General features: G+C 48.6%; 1 long non-coding RNA gene across 1 annotated transcript in view; it reads left to right on the top strand.

Moving 5' to 3' along the window:
* LOC137627909 (uncharacterized) overlaps window positions 1–15312 on the top strand; it is a 54586-nt gene extending 39274 nt beyond the window's left edge. Inside the window, exon 3 of the long non-coding RNA XR_011041243.1 lies at window positions 14176–15312. This is a non-coding gene — a long non-coding RNA (uncharacterized lncRNA). The remainder of the gene's footprint in view (window positions 1–14175) is intronic.
* The last annotated feature ends 600 nt before the right edge of the window (window positions 15313–15912 follow it).

The raw sequence follows: 15912 nt of genomic DNA, 5'->3' as shown, positions 1-15912 counted from the left end.
CCTTGCGCACCTGCCCTGGTTTTCCCGACTGCCCATGTGGAACGTTAATATCAGTGGTCGAGACTGATCTTCACGCCCTTTGTCCTTCTTGTACGGGCCAATGGTGTGATAGTGTCAACAAGTGTAGTGAGTGTAGGGAGTGGTCTGCCTCCCAGTGGGAGAGGTTTTCGCGACGACGGAAGAAGAAGTCCAAGCGGGATATTTCTCCCTCGAAGGTTGCTTCGAAGGAAGAAAAACCCAAGGCCTCTTCTTCCGTTGCCCAAACCTCCTCCGAAGCTCCTACTCGGTCGGTCTCTTTCGAGAGACCGTCGAGTGGTAGCGTAGACCAAATTATTTCTAACCAGCCTCGGGTCTCGAGAGGTGACGTTGCTTCCCCTAGCGAAGCAGCTCCACCTCTCCCACCGGGGGAGGACATGTCACTAACTTCCCTTTTTCAGCTTTGGTCCTCCTTGGGGCTTACGGGTTCACCCTCCAATGAGGTTTTGCTTGATTATATCCGCCTGGGTGCTGCTGTCAAGCAATCGTCGTCACCGTTAGAGGTTGATCCTCTGTCTCTTGTCGACATTGTGGTGTCAGCGGTATCCCATGTGGTTTTACCCATCACCTCTTCCACTCCAGACTCTACGGTAGCTGACGGCTTAGTTTTCCCCGTTCCTGATCATCCTACGAGGGGGAAACTAAGTCCATCGTCAGTCTCTCCTGCTAGTGTTTCTCTCCCTCGGGGGAGTTCATTTACAGAGACTCCTCTTCGGAGGACTGCTGAAGGTCAGCTTGCTGATCCAACGGCCCCCAGAGGGCGCGTCCGTCGGAAGGCTCGCCTTCCTCTTCGCCATAGAGGCCTTCCTTCACCTGCGGTGAGGAGGCGCCTCTTTGGTTCAACGTCTTCTATGCAGTTCCCCGCAGAGGAGCCTCTAGATCGATCTTCCATCACTGCACCTGCATTGGTCCTGGACCTCTCTGCAGATCGTTCGCGATCTCCTTCGGTGGAAGGTCGTCCTTTTAAAGTACACGTCGACCTTCCACCCGACAGACCTGCCGACCTGCCGTCGCCGTTCCTGCATGGGCCTAACAAGGCTCCACCTGAACGCGCTATTGCGCGCTACGCAACCTGACAAGCGCTCATCAGTAGCTCGTCAGGCCACATCACTGCAGCGCGCTGCTCATCCTGCTCGCCCTAACACAGGGCACCATCCTAAAGTGCTTACGTGCCAAGAGCAGTGCTACACCATGCACCATGCGTGCCCACATGCGCACATGCGCCAACGGTCTCCTGCGCTCACGCGCCAACGATCTCCTACGCCCCAGCGCCCACATGCGCGCCAACACTCACCTGCGCGCCAACGTTCTCCTGCGCGCAAATTATCTGCGCGCTATTGTTCTGCGCAGCAGCGCTCTCCTGCACCTGCGCGCGCGCTTGCACGCCCTACATCACGCTCTCCTGAGCACCATATTGCGCGCCAGGCAAAACCTACGCGCCAACCTTCTCCTGCAAGAGAGTTTGGAGATGAGACAGCTATGCTGCCCCCACCCACGCGCCATCCCTTACCAACGCGCCAGTGCTCACCTGCGCGCCAGCCTTCTCCTGCGAGCACTTACAAAGATACTAATGCGCGCCATCCATCTTTTAGGGATGTGCGCCAACATTCTCATTCTTCCGCGTGCCCATTATGAATCCACTGCGCGCCCGCGCGCTAGGGGACATTCCCCTGTGCGCTCGGGCCCTACGACTGTGACAGATGCGCGCAAACACTCGCCCGCGTGCCCATCGTGATTCTCCTGCGCGCCCGCGCGCGAATATGCTCCGGCACGCACTCGCCATCAGTCTCTCGCACGCGAGCTTCAATATTCTCCCGCGCGCGAGCGTCATTATTCTCCCTCGCGCGAGCGTCATTGTTCTCCCTCCCTCGGGCGAGCCTCATTGTTCTCCCTCCCTCGGGCGAGCCTCATTGTTCTCCCTCCCTCGGGCGAGCCTCATTGTTCTCCCTCCCTCGGGCGAGCGTCATTGTTCTCCCTCCCTCGCGCGAGCGTCATTGTTCTCCCTCGCGAGCCTGCGCATCACAAGGAACGATGTCTGGCAAGGTCGCCATCGCCTCATTCCCCTCCCCGCAAGCGCATACCACCGCGCATTGTGGGAGAAGGGAAACTTCCAGAGGGGTTCAGGATCCCAAAGCTACCAAAGGCGAACCCATCTATTCCAGTGACTCCTCCCAGGGATCCTTCAGTCCCTTTCCCTTCGTGGGGTATGTCTGACAGTGCGTCTGTCAGCCAACAGCCCTGGTTCAGTGCCCTGATCAGAGCCGTAACTCAGGCTTTCAAGCCTGTCCTCTCTGAGCTGGGACAGAACCATGGCTTCCTCTATCCCTCTGAAGAGGAAAAGAGGAGCTCTGGACGCGGTCACTTCCCCAAGGGCGAAACTGACTCCACGCAGACCTTTTAGGCCGGTTCCTCCTATTCCTCGGACTGACTCTCCTTCCCTTTCAGACGAAGATCTCCCGTCACCAAGGGAACCACGCAAAGAGAGATTTTCCCCCATCCCACCAATGGAGGAAACCTCTCTTCACGCCGAGAGTTCAACATAGTCCGGGATTAGAAGGAATCTGCCACCCTCATCAATGTTGGAGTCTTACATCCTTCGCCGGAAGGAATCCAAAGACTCCAAAACATTGCCTAAGTCCTCCACTAGGGCTAGGATGGAGCCAGCCAGCCACTCAAGGAATGTCCGTGATTCTCCCCAAGAAGAGTCTTTGGGGATAGAAGGAGACTTCGCTGCAAGTCCTACAACAGGAGGAGACCAGCAGGAGTCAGAACACGCGTTTTGGCAGGTTCTGACTCTAATGAGGGCTCTCAACGGGTTTTCTGACCCAGAGATCCCTCCTCGAGAGGGCAAGGATACAGTCCTAACCCACGTCTTTGGTACTCAGAAGCCCTCTAAGACCAGTGCAGCCCTGCCCTGGTCTCAAGGGGTAAAGAGTACCAGGGACAAGATCGCCCAGCAGCTCTCTGAGATGTCCTCCTCCAGCCGTTCCGGTACCACCAACAAGCTCCTCCCACCTCCTCGCATACAGCAGAGGAGGTACTTTGAGATCCTGGAGGAGCCTTGTCTAGCTCTTTCAGTTCACCACTCGCTGGAAGAGCTAACCAGGGGAGTCCCTCTTGAGAGAGACTCCAACCGGCAGGTCTCGTTCTCGGCAGCCGAGATCATCAACCAGGAGAAGGTCGCGAAGTGTGCTATGCAAGCCACTTTGTGGCTCAATATCTGGTTGGGTACCTTAGATATCCTGATACGTTCTGAAGATTTCTCCAAGGAACGTACCAGGAAAGCTATGGAAACCTTCCTCCTCTCAGGTACTAGCACAATTGAGTTTCTGGCCCACCAAGTCTCAAACTTGTGGGCAAATACCATCCTGAAATGTCGGAATGCAGTAGCTGAGAGATTCCACCAGAAGGTTCCTAGCGCCGAGATCAATAGGCTCAGACATTCCTCCATGGAGGGGTCTGTTCTATTCGAGCCTAAGGATGTGGAACATGCTGCTGAGAGGTGGAGGAAGTCGCATCAAGACTCCCTCCTCCATAGGGCTTTAACATCTAAGCCCAATTGCCTCCAGCACCACAGCAGTCCCGTCCAGCCAAGACCACTACGACGACAACTGCAGCGAAGACGATGGTGTCTAAGCCCTTTCCTGTCAAAGAAAGGAAAGGCAAAAAGTCCTGTAGGGGAGGAAAAAATCCTCGAGGGAGCAGCCGGGGCCCGAGTCCCCCTGCATTTTCACCAGTGGGGGGATGCTTACAAAGTTGCGCAAACAGGTGGAAGCAACTCGGGGCCGATTCCTGGACATTCTCCGTGATCAGTCTAGGATATCGCATCCCGTTCATAACATCTCTACATCCCCTGACGACGAATCCAGTGTCATTGAACTCCCTTGCCATGGGATCGGCAAGGGGGCAAGCCCTTCGGGCAGAAGTCCAGACCCTGTTGAAGAAGGGCGCTCTCCAAGAGGTCCTCGATGGATCTCCAGGCGTCTTCAGTACAAGAAGGCGTCTGGAGGCTGGAGACCAGTCATCGACCTCTCAGCTCTGAACAAGTTTGTCAAACAAACTCCGTTCAGCATGGAGACGGCAGACACGGTCAGACTAGCAGTAAGACCGCAAGACTTCATGTGCACACTGGATCTAAAGGACGCGTACTTCCAAATCCCAGTCCATCCGTCTTCAAGGAAGTACTTAAGATTCAGCGTGGACAACAGAAAATACCAGTTCAAGGTGCTGTGCTTCGGTCTTTCCCCAGCACCACAAGTCTTCACCAGAGTGTTCACCCTAGTATCATCTTGGGCACACAGGATTGGCATCCGTCTCCTTCGTTATCGGGACGACTGGCTAATCCCTTCTTCAACACCGAGACAAACTTCTGAGACTTTGCCAAGATCTGGGGATCATGGTAAATCTCGAGAAGTCCTCCCTGCTTCCCACTCAAAGACTGGTATACTTAAGCATGATTATAGACACCACTCTCCACAAAGCCTTCCCATCAGACGACAGGTTAGTAATGCTGAGGAAGGTCACAGACCTTTTCTCAGACGAGAAGAACTTCCAGCCCAATCGTGGTTATGTCTCCTCGGTCACCTTTCATCGCTGGCCTGTCTAGTTCCCAATGGTTGCCTCAGGATGAGATCCCTCCAGTGGTGACTCAAGTCCCGGTGGAATCAAGGTTACGATTCCCCGGACGTCATGATCCCTATGGGACCTGCGGAACTGACGGACCTCCGGTGGTGGGTGGCAGACGAGAACCTACGAAAGGGAGTGGATCTTCTCGTCCTCCCCCCGGATTTGATGCTGTTTTCAAACGCTTCAAAAAAAAGGGTGGGAAGGCCCACGTGCTGCACCACACGACCTCAGACCTCTGGTCAGAGTCAGAAAAGTACCTCCACATAAATCTTCCAGAGATGAAGGCCGTCTTTCTAGCCCTTCAACAGTTCCAATAGTACCTGGTAAGTCACTCTGCGGTGGTGATGAGCGACAACACCACAGTAGTGGCCTACATCGACAAGCAAGGAGGTACTTTTTCACAGCAACTATCCCATCTAGCAGTAGAGATACTGAGATGGGCCGAAATCTACTCGATACCACTATCAGCACGCTTCATTCCGGGCAAGAGGAATTTGCTCGCCAACAATCTGAGCAGAGCATCTCGGATAGTGAGTACTGAGTGGTCTTTGGATCATCTAGTATCCAACAAAGTCCTGACTTTGTGGGGTTCTCCGACTGTGGACCTCTTCGCAACGGCCCTGAATTTCAGGCTCCCGCTGTACTGTTCCCTAGTCCCAGACCCCAAGGCTCTCTGGCAACATGCTTTCCAACAACGGTGGGACAACATCGACATTCATCTGTCTGATGAGGAGGGTACTCAACAAGACCAGAACATCGGTCAATCTTTCAATGACTCTCATAGCTCCGCTATGGCATCACGCAGAATGGTTTCCGGACCGTCTGCAACTCCTAACGGAGCCTCCAAGAGAACTCCCTCTACTACACAATCTACTCAAACAATCACACGCCAACATCTTCCACAAAGCCGTAGCTTCACTACGACTTCACGCCTGGAGACTATCCAGCATCTCCTCTCTGAGAGAGGATTTTCGCAACAAGTTGCGATCAGGATGTCTGGACATCTGCGGAAGTCATCAGCAGCAGTCTACCAGGCAAAGTGGAAAGTCTTTTGTGGTTGGTGTCGTAGAAGGGGTATCTCTCCACTCGATGCCACTATTCCAGCAATAGCGGAGTTCCTCGTGTATTTGCGTGAAGAAATGCGCCTCTCAGTCTCGGCAGTGAAAGGCTATCGCTCAGCCTTAAGTCTCGCCTTCAGACTGAAAGGAATGGACATTTCTTCATCGCTAGAACTTTCTCTACTCATACGGAGTTATGAACTTACCTGCCCCCAGTCGGAAGTGAGACCTCCCCCATGTAACGTGCCCCATGTAACGTGGTTCGAGTTCTCAGGTCTCTTAAGAGACCTCTCTATGAACCATTACGCCAGGCATCAGATCGCCACCTAACTTGGAAGACTATGTTCCTGCTAGCTTTGGCCTCGGCCAAGCGAGTTAGCGAACTTCATGGTCTCTCGTATGACATCGCCCATTCAAGAGGATGGGGAGAGGTAACGTTCAGCTTCGTCCCCGAGTTTATTGCTGAGACTCAGAACCCCGGAATAGTGGATCCTCGATTCGACTCCTTCCGGATTTCTAGTGTCCGCACTGTAACAGATGACCCAGACCATCTCTTACTATGCCCAGTGAGGAGTTTGAGGCTGTACCTCAAGAGAACAGCCGCAGCCCGTCCTCATGTGCCAGCACAGGAAGGACTAAGAGGAGGGTCACCAAGAACACCATCTCTGCATGGATTCGCAGGGTCATTGACCTGGCACTGAATCCAGACCCTCCTCCGTCACGTCGCCCCAGAGCACATGTCAGGGGCATAGCTACCTCCCTGGCCTTCAAAAGAAATTTTTCAGTGACGCAGGTTCTTCAAGCTGGGGTGTGGAAAAGACAGACCACGTTCACATCCCACTACCTTCAAGACGTGATCCACAGGAAACTCGATACTTTTTCTATCGGTCCTGTGGTGGCCACACAACAGCTGGTTTAAAACCTCAAGCTTCTTATTGGACAAGTTGCAGAAGGTTGAGGGCATTGTTACCCGGTTTTAGTCTGCATGAATGAAAAGGTTTGACTGGCCCTTATTCTTTTCTTCATCATCCCCTCTCTTGGGGAAAGCAGTATCCTGGCTTCTCTGCATAGCTGCCCTCAAACCACTACAGGTAAACCATGCTTCCTTGTGTTCCTAGTATTAAGGTTAATACTGTTACGTCCCCATACCCTGACGAGGTGGTATTGGGAAAGTCCTAGTCTACTAGTTTCCATCTAAAGAACTTCGGAGCAACTTTCTAGGACGAGTCACACTTCTACATACCTTCACACACAGCTTGCGTAGGCCGCAGGCCTTGCGTAGCAAGGTTTTAGCAAGGTGCAGTGGCTCCCTTTTTAAATATTTAACTTAGCCGGTGAATATATAATAGCTGCTACTCAGCGGCTCGACAGAAAACACACTCAAAAAACTCGCGAGCGATCGCTATGAAGGTTGCGGGTGTGCCCACCAGCGCCAACTATCGGTCAGATACCACTCTTGCATGTAAACAAACCCTTCAATTCTTCTCTGTCGACCTTGACGACAAGACGTATCAATTCTCGCTGTAGAACCTGGAGTTTTCTCAACATATTTGGTGAAGTACTTCATTTTGGTTTGAGCTTTCGCAGTGCAGGTGTTTTTTCCTCAACATAAACTCTTGAACTCTTTATTGAATCAGATTATTTGTTGATGACTTGGATTGTTTTTGGAATTTTCTTTGACTAATTCAAAATGGCTGACCCTTCACAAGTACCTAGATTTCGGAAGTGTAATGCTAGGGACTGTAATAGGCGTCTTCCAAAGGCATCTCTCGACCCACATACTGTGTGTTCCAATTGTCGGGGTAAAACCTGTCAATTGGGAGATCGGTGTGAGGAATGCGTGGGCCTTTCGGAATTCGATTGGCTCGAATACGATAAATATGCACGTAGGCTAGAGAGAGATAGGGTAAGGAGGAGTTCATCTAGGTCTGTAGATTTTTCCTCTCCACATGCCCCTGAACCTAATCCTTCCCCTGTAGTGGTTGTTCCTAACCCCCCTTCTAGCACTCAGGAACCATCTATGCAAGACATGTTACGTGCTATTCATGCCTTGGGGGAAAAAGTTGAAGCGTTAGCGACTGATCATAATCAACTCATGGCTGACGTGAAGGAACTTAAGTGTCAGAGTGCCACGGCGGAAAGTGGGAAAGTGATTAGTGCGCAAAGTGTTGTGAACAGTGTTGCGACCGAGGGTTCGTCTGTTCGTGCCTGTCGTTCACCTAGTCCGGGACCTCTTGCAAGCTCCCAAGCCCAGGGGAGAAGTAATGTCGTACGACTTATGGGTTCGAGAGGCCTTGATCAGCGAACAGACGTTCCCTCTATGGTATCAGGCGTATCTCACCAAGATCGCCCCTACCATAAGACGAGAGAGCCCATTTTCTCCTCGTCTTCCGAAGGCTTTTCACGCAAGAAACCGTGGAGCAAGGTTTCTAGGCCTCTTAAACGGAAGTCGGTCCCTTCAGGACAGGTCCAACGTCCTGGATGTAGTCATTGGGACAGTTCGGACCCGTTGCAGTCATCGGATGACTGCTCGCCGCCTAAGCAAGGCAAGGTTGTGCCGTCTCAGACATTAACCCCGTCGGTTACCGCACCCATTCCCGTGGACCCTAAATGGGTTATACTGCAGGACATGCAGTCTAAGCTTGCCTCCCTTATGGAAGACTATTCTGCCGATAAGGTTTCCGTTGAGCCTGGCCGTTTATCTCATCGAGATCCTGGCCTTCAGCCACCCAAATGTTCCTTTGTGCGTCCTGTTGACGTTGGTGTAGCCAAGTCACGTCAATCAGTTTGTTTAGAACCACACTCGATGCGGTCTCGTGTAGATTTTCAGCCGCATTTGGACGTTAGGCAACTTGCTGATGCTCCTGTTGACGTTCAGGACGTTCGCCAACCATCGGAGTTGACTTGTTTTGACGCTGAGCGTCAACATCCGCAGTCTAGAGTTGTTTTGACTGCTCAGACTAGGCGGTCAAAGCAGTCTCGGGTGGACGCTGTGCGTCCTCACGCACCTGTTGTTGTTGACAGTTCACAGACTGTCAAGCAGTTACATGACGTTGCGTCCTGGTCCGCTACTAATGCACCAGTGCGTGTGGACGCGGCGTGTCAAGCACTGCCAACCCCTTTGCTTGTTTCGCAGCAGTTGTCAGATGAGGAACCTTCAGATGAGGACGTTGCTGACCCTCAGCCTGAGGATCATCCTTCAGATATTGATGAACCCAGAACAGTTCCGCCATCAATGGAATTTAAGAAAGTCATGTTAATTTTTAAGGAGTTGTTTCCCGATAACTTCGTCTCTGTTGCTCCTCGTTCACCGCCGTCTGAGTTTGTTTTAAGCGTACCTGCTGACATGCCAGCCTTTACAAAACTTGTGCTATCTCGCTCATCCAAGAGAGCTTTGCAGCTTTTAGGCGATTGGTTGGAAACCAAGAGGAGTTTGGGGGAAGACGGCCTTTGCCTTCCCTCCATCTAAACTCTCGTCTAGATCGAGCGTCTGGTATACCACGGGAGAAGTTCTCGGCTTGGGAGTCCCTGCCTCTGCCCAGGGCGACTTCTCAAGCCTTGTAGACTCTCCCCGCCGTCTAGCCATGAGACGCTCGAAGATTAGTTGGTCATCTTCGGACCTTGACCATCTGCTGAAAGGCATTTTTAGAGCCTTTGAAGTTTTCAACTTCCTTGACTGGTGTTTGGGAGCCTTAAGTAGGAAAATCTCATCGGCTGATAGAGATGTCTCCCTACTCATTATGTCCTGCATGGATAAAGCCATCCGCGATGGATTCAATGAGCTATCCTCCTCTTTTACTTCAGGAATCCTTAAGAAGCGAGAGTCTCTTTGCTCTTATCTGTCGGCAGGAGTTACTCCCTGTCAAAGATATGAGCTACTCTTTGCTCCCTTATCGAAGTTTTTGTTCCCTGAACATTTGGTTAAGGACATAGCTTTGTCACTCGTGCAGAAGGACACCCATGACTTGGTAGCGTCCTCTGCTCGCAAAGGGACTCCTTCGACATCCTTTTCTGCAAGACCAAGGATAGACACTCCGGCGTCCAGGTTTATACCGCCCTTTCGTGGCAGAGCTCCCAGCAGGGGAAGTACTCGTGCCGAGGGAAAGAAAGGAAAGAAGAGAGGAGGCAAGTCCTCACGTGGCAGAGTCTGACTGCCCGCAGCCTCAGACAGCAGTAGGTGCCAGACTCAAGAACTTCTGGCAAGCCTGGGAGAAGAGGGGCGCAGACAAACAGTCTGTGAAGTTGCTCAGAGAAGGGTACAAAATTCCATTTGTACACAAACCTCCTCTAGCGACTTCCCCCATCGACCTCTCTCCCATGTACCGAGAGGAATCAAAGAGACAAGCCCTGAAACTAGAAGTGTCTCTTTTGCTAGAGAAGGGAGCGGTGGTGAAAGTCTCGGACCTTCAATCACCGGGGTTTTACAACCGCCTCTTCCTAGTACCGAAGAAGACAGGAGGTTGGAGACCGGTGCTAGACGTCAGTGCCCTGAACGTCTTTGTCACGAAGACAAAGTTTACCATGGAGACCACGAAATCAGTCTTAGCAGCGGTCAGAAAGGGAGACTGGATGGTCTCTCTCGACCTAAGAGACGCATACTTCCTCATCCCCATTCACTCAGATTCCCAACCTTTTCTGAGGTTTGTTTTCGACAATGTGGTGTACCAGTTTCGAGCCCTGTGCTTTGGCCTAAGTCCTGCTCCTCTCGTGTTTACGAGGCTTATGAGGAATGTGGCAAAATTCCTCCATTTATCGGGAATCCGAGCCTCCCTTTACTTGGACGACTGGCTTCTCAGAGCCTCGTCCAGTCATCGCTGTCTGCAGGATCTTCATTGGACATTGGATCTGACCAAGGAATTGGGACTTTTGGTCAACATGGAAAAGTCCCAGCTGATTCCATCCCAAAACTATACTGTATTTAGGGATGGAGATTCGCAGTCCAGTTTTTCGGGCTTTTCCGTCTGCCCCCCGAATAGAACAAGCCCTGCTCATAATCCAACGGATGTTGAAGAGAGAACGTTGCTCAGTCAGGAATTGGATGAGTCTGGTAGGGACTCTATCATCCCTGGAGCAGTTTGTCTCGCTAGGAAGGCTACACCTTCGACCTCTCCAGTTCCATCTAGCTTTTCACTGGAAAAAGGACAAGACGCTAGAGGCGGTCTCAATCCCGATCTCCGAAACAGTAAAGGCATGCCTGAATTGGTGGAACGACAATATCAATCTAAGAGAGGGACTTCCCCTAGCAGTTCAGAAACCAAACCACGTTCTATTCTCAGACGCATCGGATTTGGGTTGGGGTGCGACCCTGGACGGTCGGGAATGCTCAGGTCTGTGGACCTCAAGTCAGAGGAGCATGCACATCAACGGCAAGAAGCTTTTGGCAGTCCACCTGGCCTTGATGAACTTCGAGAGTCTCCTTCGAAACAAAGTGGTGGAGATCAACTCGGACAATACCACAGCTTTGGCATACATTTCCAAGCAAGGAGGCACCCACTCCCTGGCACTGTACGAGATCGCAAGGGACCTGCTCATTTGGTCAAGAGATCGAGGCATCTCCCTGTTAACGAGGTTTATACAGGGCGACTTGAACGTCTTAGCAGATTGCCTCAGTCGGAAGGGTCAGGTAATTCCTACGGAATGGACCCTCCACAAGGACGTGTGCAAGAGGCTTTGGGCGACTTGGGGTCAACCCACCATAGACCTCTTTGCAACCTCGATGACCAAGAGACTTCCAATCTATTGCTCTCCAGTCCCAGACCCAGCAGCAATACATATAGACGCTTTTCTTCTAGATTGGTCTCATCTAGACCTATATGCATTCCCACCCATCAAGATTGTCAACAAGGTACTGCAGAAGTTCGCCTCTCACGAAGGGACAAGGTTGACGTTAGTTGCTCCCCTCTGGCCCGCGAGAGAATGGTTCACCGAGGTACTTCGATGGCTGGTAGACTTTCCAAGAAGTCTTCCTCTAAGAGTAGACCTGTTACGTCAGCCCCACGTAAAGCAGGTACACCAAGGCCTCCCCGCTCTTCGTCTGACTGCCTTCAGACTATCGAAAGACTCTCTAGAGCTAGAGGCTTTTCGAAGGAGGCAGCCAGTGCGATTGCAAGAGCGAGGAGAGCTTCTACCATTAGAGTATACCAATCGAAGTGGGAAATCTTCCGAAACTGGTGCAAGTCAGTATCTGTATCCTCGTCCAGTACCTCTGTAGCCCAAATCGCTGATTTTCTCTTACACCTGAGAAAGGTTCGCTCCCTTTCAGCTTCCACGATCAAGGGCTACAGGAGCATGTTGGCTTCGGTCTTCCGGCATAGAGGCTTAGATCTTTCCAACGATAAAGATTTACAAGATCTCCTTAAGTCTTTTGAAACCTCTAAGGAACGTCGTTTGGCTACTCCTGGATGGAACTTAGACGTGGTCCTAAGGTTCCTCATGTCAGACAGGTTTGAGCCATTACATTCAGCCTCCCTGAAGGATCTCACTCTTAAGACCCTTTTCCTGGTGTGCTTGGCCTCGGCTAAAAGAGTCAGTGAACTTCATGCCTTCAGCAAGAACATCGGTTTTTCTACAGAAAAAGCCACTTGTTCTCTTCAACTTGGTTTCCTGGCCAAGAATGAACTGCCTTCTCGTCCTTGGCCTAAATCTTTTGATATTCCTTGCTTATCAGAGATCGTGGGCAACGAACTAGAGAGGGTGTTATGTCCCGTTAGAGCTCTTAAGTTCTATTTAGCTCGTACTAAGCCATTACGAGGTAAATCTGAAGCGTTATGGTGTTCGGTTAAGAAACCATCCTTACCTATGTCAAAGAATGCTTTGTCATATTTTATCAGATTTTTAATACGAGAAGCCCATTCCCACTTGAATGAGGAAGACCGATCTTTGCTTAAGGTCAAGACGCACGAGATTAGAGCTATAGCAACCTCCGTAGCCTTTAAGCAAAATAGATCTCTGCAAAGTATCATGGACGCGACCTTTTGGAGAAGCAAGTCAGTGTTCGCGTCATTTTACTTGAAAGATGTCCAGACTCTTTACGAGGACTGCTACACACTGGGTCCATTCGTAGCAGCGAGTGCAGTAGTGGGTGAGGGTTCTACCACTACACTTCCCTAATTCCAATATCCTTTTAATCTGTCTCTTGAAATGTTTTTAATATTGTTTTATGGGTTGTACGGAAGGCTAAGAAGCCTTTCGCATCCTGGTTGATTTGGCGGGTGGTCAAAGTCATTTCTTGAGAGCGCCCAGATTAGGGGTTTGATGAGGTCCTGTTGTATGGGTTGCAGCCCTTGATACTTCAGCTCCTGGAAGTCTTTCAGCATCCTAAGAGGATCGCTGGGCTTCGTGAGGAAGACAGACTTACAAGGCAGAGTAATCGTCTAAGTTAACTTCCTTACCAGGTACCTATATATTTTGGTTTTGTTATATTGATAACTGTCAAAAACTCTTAGCTTATACGCTGTAAACTTAATTAACTCTGGTCTCTACCCACCGCCTTGGGTGTGAATCAGCTATTATATATTCACCGGCTAAGTTAAATATTTAAAAATGATATTTTAATTATAAAATAAATTTTTCAATATACTTACCCGGTGAATATATAAATTAAAGGCCCTCCCTTCCTCCCCAATAGAGACGCAGCGGGACGAGAAGAATTGAAGGGTTTGTTTACATGCAAGAGTGGTATCTGACCGATAGTTGGCGCTGGTGGGCACACCCGCAACCTTCATAGCGATCGCTCGCGAGTTTTTTGAGTGTGTTTTCTGTCGAGCCGCTGAGTAGCAGCTATTATATATTTACCGGGTAAGTATATTCAAAAATTTATTTTATAATTAAAATATCATATTTCTTGAGTGCTAATACACTCGGATAAGGAGCCCCCGGGCAAAGCCAAAAAGCCAGACTGGCTGGGACGTCCACCCTTCCTAATGGGTGAGTCACCCCTATTAAATAGCGTGGTTTGTATTCCAGTTACGGAACAAATGACAAATTCGTAGATAATTTGTATTTTTCCTAACTATACAAACCTTAGCTATTTAATCAAACTTGCCTGCCAGCCCTATCCCCTTTGAAGTCCTACCTCCAAGCAAAGTGAGCTCAAGCACAGGTGTGTGAGGGGGGGGGGGGTAAGCAAGCTACCCTCCTCTACCCCCCTCTAACTAGCGGTGTGGGTGGTAAACCCTCGTTAAAAATTAATGGTTCATCATTTCAGCTACGCCGAAAGTAATACCCCTATTAAATAGCTAAGGTTTCTATAGTTAGGAAAAATACAAATTATCTACGAATTTATTTTAACTGTCTAGTTCCATCTGTGCTTGAATGAGTCTCCTATTGAAAGGACTCAGGCTTGTATAGTTGAGAAAAATACAAATTACTTTTAGAAATTGTACTTTTAGGCTACTGTATTATTTTGACGTGAAGTTTTCACGTTGGAAATTATCATGTTATTTTTCTGTTTCAGGAAACAATACTTCTTAAAGAAGTTGCATCTTATATCATGAACTGATCTAAGTGGCCTTCAATTTTCTCTGACTAATGTGTAATTAGATGGAATTTGTGTTGTGTAGACTAAGTTATTTCTGTTATTTAAGCTGATATTCTGTATTAGAGTTCCTTAAAGTCCCAAAACCTTTATTTTTTGAGATGATACTGTGTATCATTTGTTTATTATGCAGTTGAGTATGGAATGGGGAAGTGTATACTAGTACAGTATTATGCTCACAAATATACTCTTCATAAAAATTAATGCAAAAGGGAAATTCCCAATAAATATGGATGTGTGGTATCATTATGTTCCAGAAGCTTATATATGGTGTTATTAAGATAGCCTAATGCATTTTCAGCAAGTAAGTTGTTCGGAATTTGGTGTCATTGAAGACAAAGGAGGAAACGTTAATGCTCACAAAAACCCAAATGCTGTCAATTAAGCTTTTGCAATGATCTTAGTGGTCTGCATGTGTAAGAGGCACAAGAAGCCCTATAAAAGTGCAGGGTTCATGACTTTACTGTACTCAGTTCACAACTGTCAGTGAAGCTTTCATAATGCCAAGGCTGATTGCAACACAGGAACAATACCATTGGATGATTGAAAGCAGGTGAATCCAGATTAAGAGATTGCGAGGGTTTTCAGTGTGTCCCTTAGCATCATTTTAAGATTATGGAACAGCTATCAGTAGCATGGATCAACATGTGAAGTGCCATCTGATTGCCTCGATGGGTAGGGGGTGCCAGGCAATACTTAACTATCATGGGGGTCACTCTCATTTTTGACTGTATATGATGTGCAGTAGTCAAACATGGACCTAGGTCCTTTGATGGCCGTAACAACAGCCTGTGTTAATTATACGTGTAATTTCTAGTTCCTTCAATGTATCCCCCAGCACCAATTCACGATAAAGGGAGAGCTATCAGCAGTATGGATTAACACGTAACTTTCCCACATCCAGTAGATCAATGTATTACACTATTTAGAAATATACAATGAAAATATGGCCTTGCATTACTTTTTATTTTTGAAGAGTATACAAGCTCTTGTTATGCATTAGCCTTTAGTAAATTACCGAAGAATGTACAATGTCTTTGGAGGAATCTGAATTGTTTTAAAGCTACCTGTCCACAAGTGATGGTCAGTTTGTGAGAGCTCATGACAGATGACGAGCTTTCCTATTGTCATTTAGTTTTATTTCAGTTCAGTTTTTCACAGCTGTAGCTTTGGGTACAGTATGCTGGTGATATGCTAATCTATAGTCCATACTTCACATTGTTGGTATACATATTATTACTTTAATTTATTATGATTTGTTCGCTGAAGAATTATTTTTATGTTAAGCATCTCTGTCTATACTCTATTCTTGTCTTTTATATATTATTAGTAAAAGTCTACATATTTAATTTTTTGCTCATCACAATAAGCACATATTTTATCAATTTGAGATTGAGCTTTTCATTAAATTCTTGTGTTGCTGTTCCTTGGCATGTCTAAGCATGGCAAGGAAGACATGTCAGATGTACTCATTGGTTGATCTGTATGGAGAAATAATTGTACCTTCCTGGTTAGTGATGAAGGCACTTTTGAAGAGTTACTTATTTCCATAATTTATTTAAGATTTTTTCTATATCTGATTCCTAATTCTTTTAACATAACTTCAAAACTTTTAGATGATGTTCATTGACCAATTTCAACAATTTTCTAATGATA

The sequence above is a fragment of the Palaemon carinicauda genome, chromosome 35 (genome assembly GCF_036898095.1).
Source record: "Palaemon carinicauda isolate YSFRI2023 chromosome 35, ASM3689809v2, whole genome shotgun sequence".
In the NCBI taxonomy this organism is placed as follows: domain Eukaryota; kingdom Metazoa; phylum Arthropoda; class Malacostraca; order Decapoda; family Palaemonidae; genus Palaemon; species Palaemon carinicauda.
This window is presented reverse-complemented; position numbering and strand designations above follow the sequence as displayed.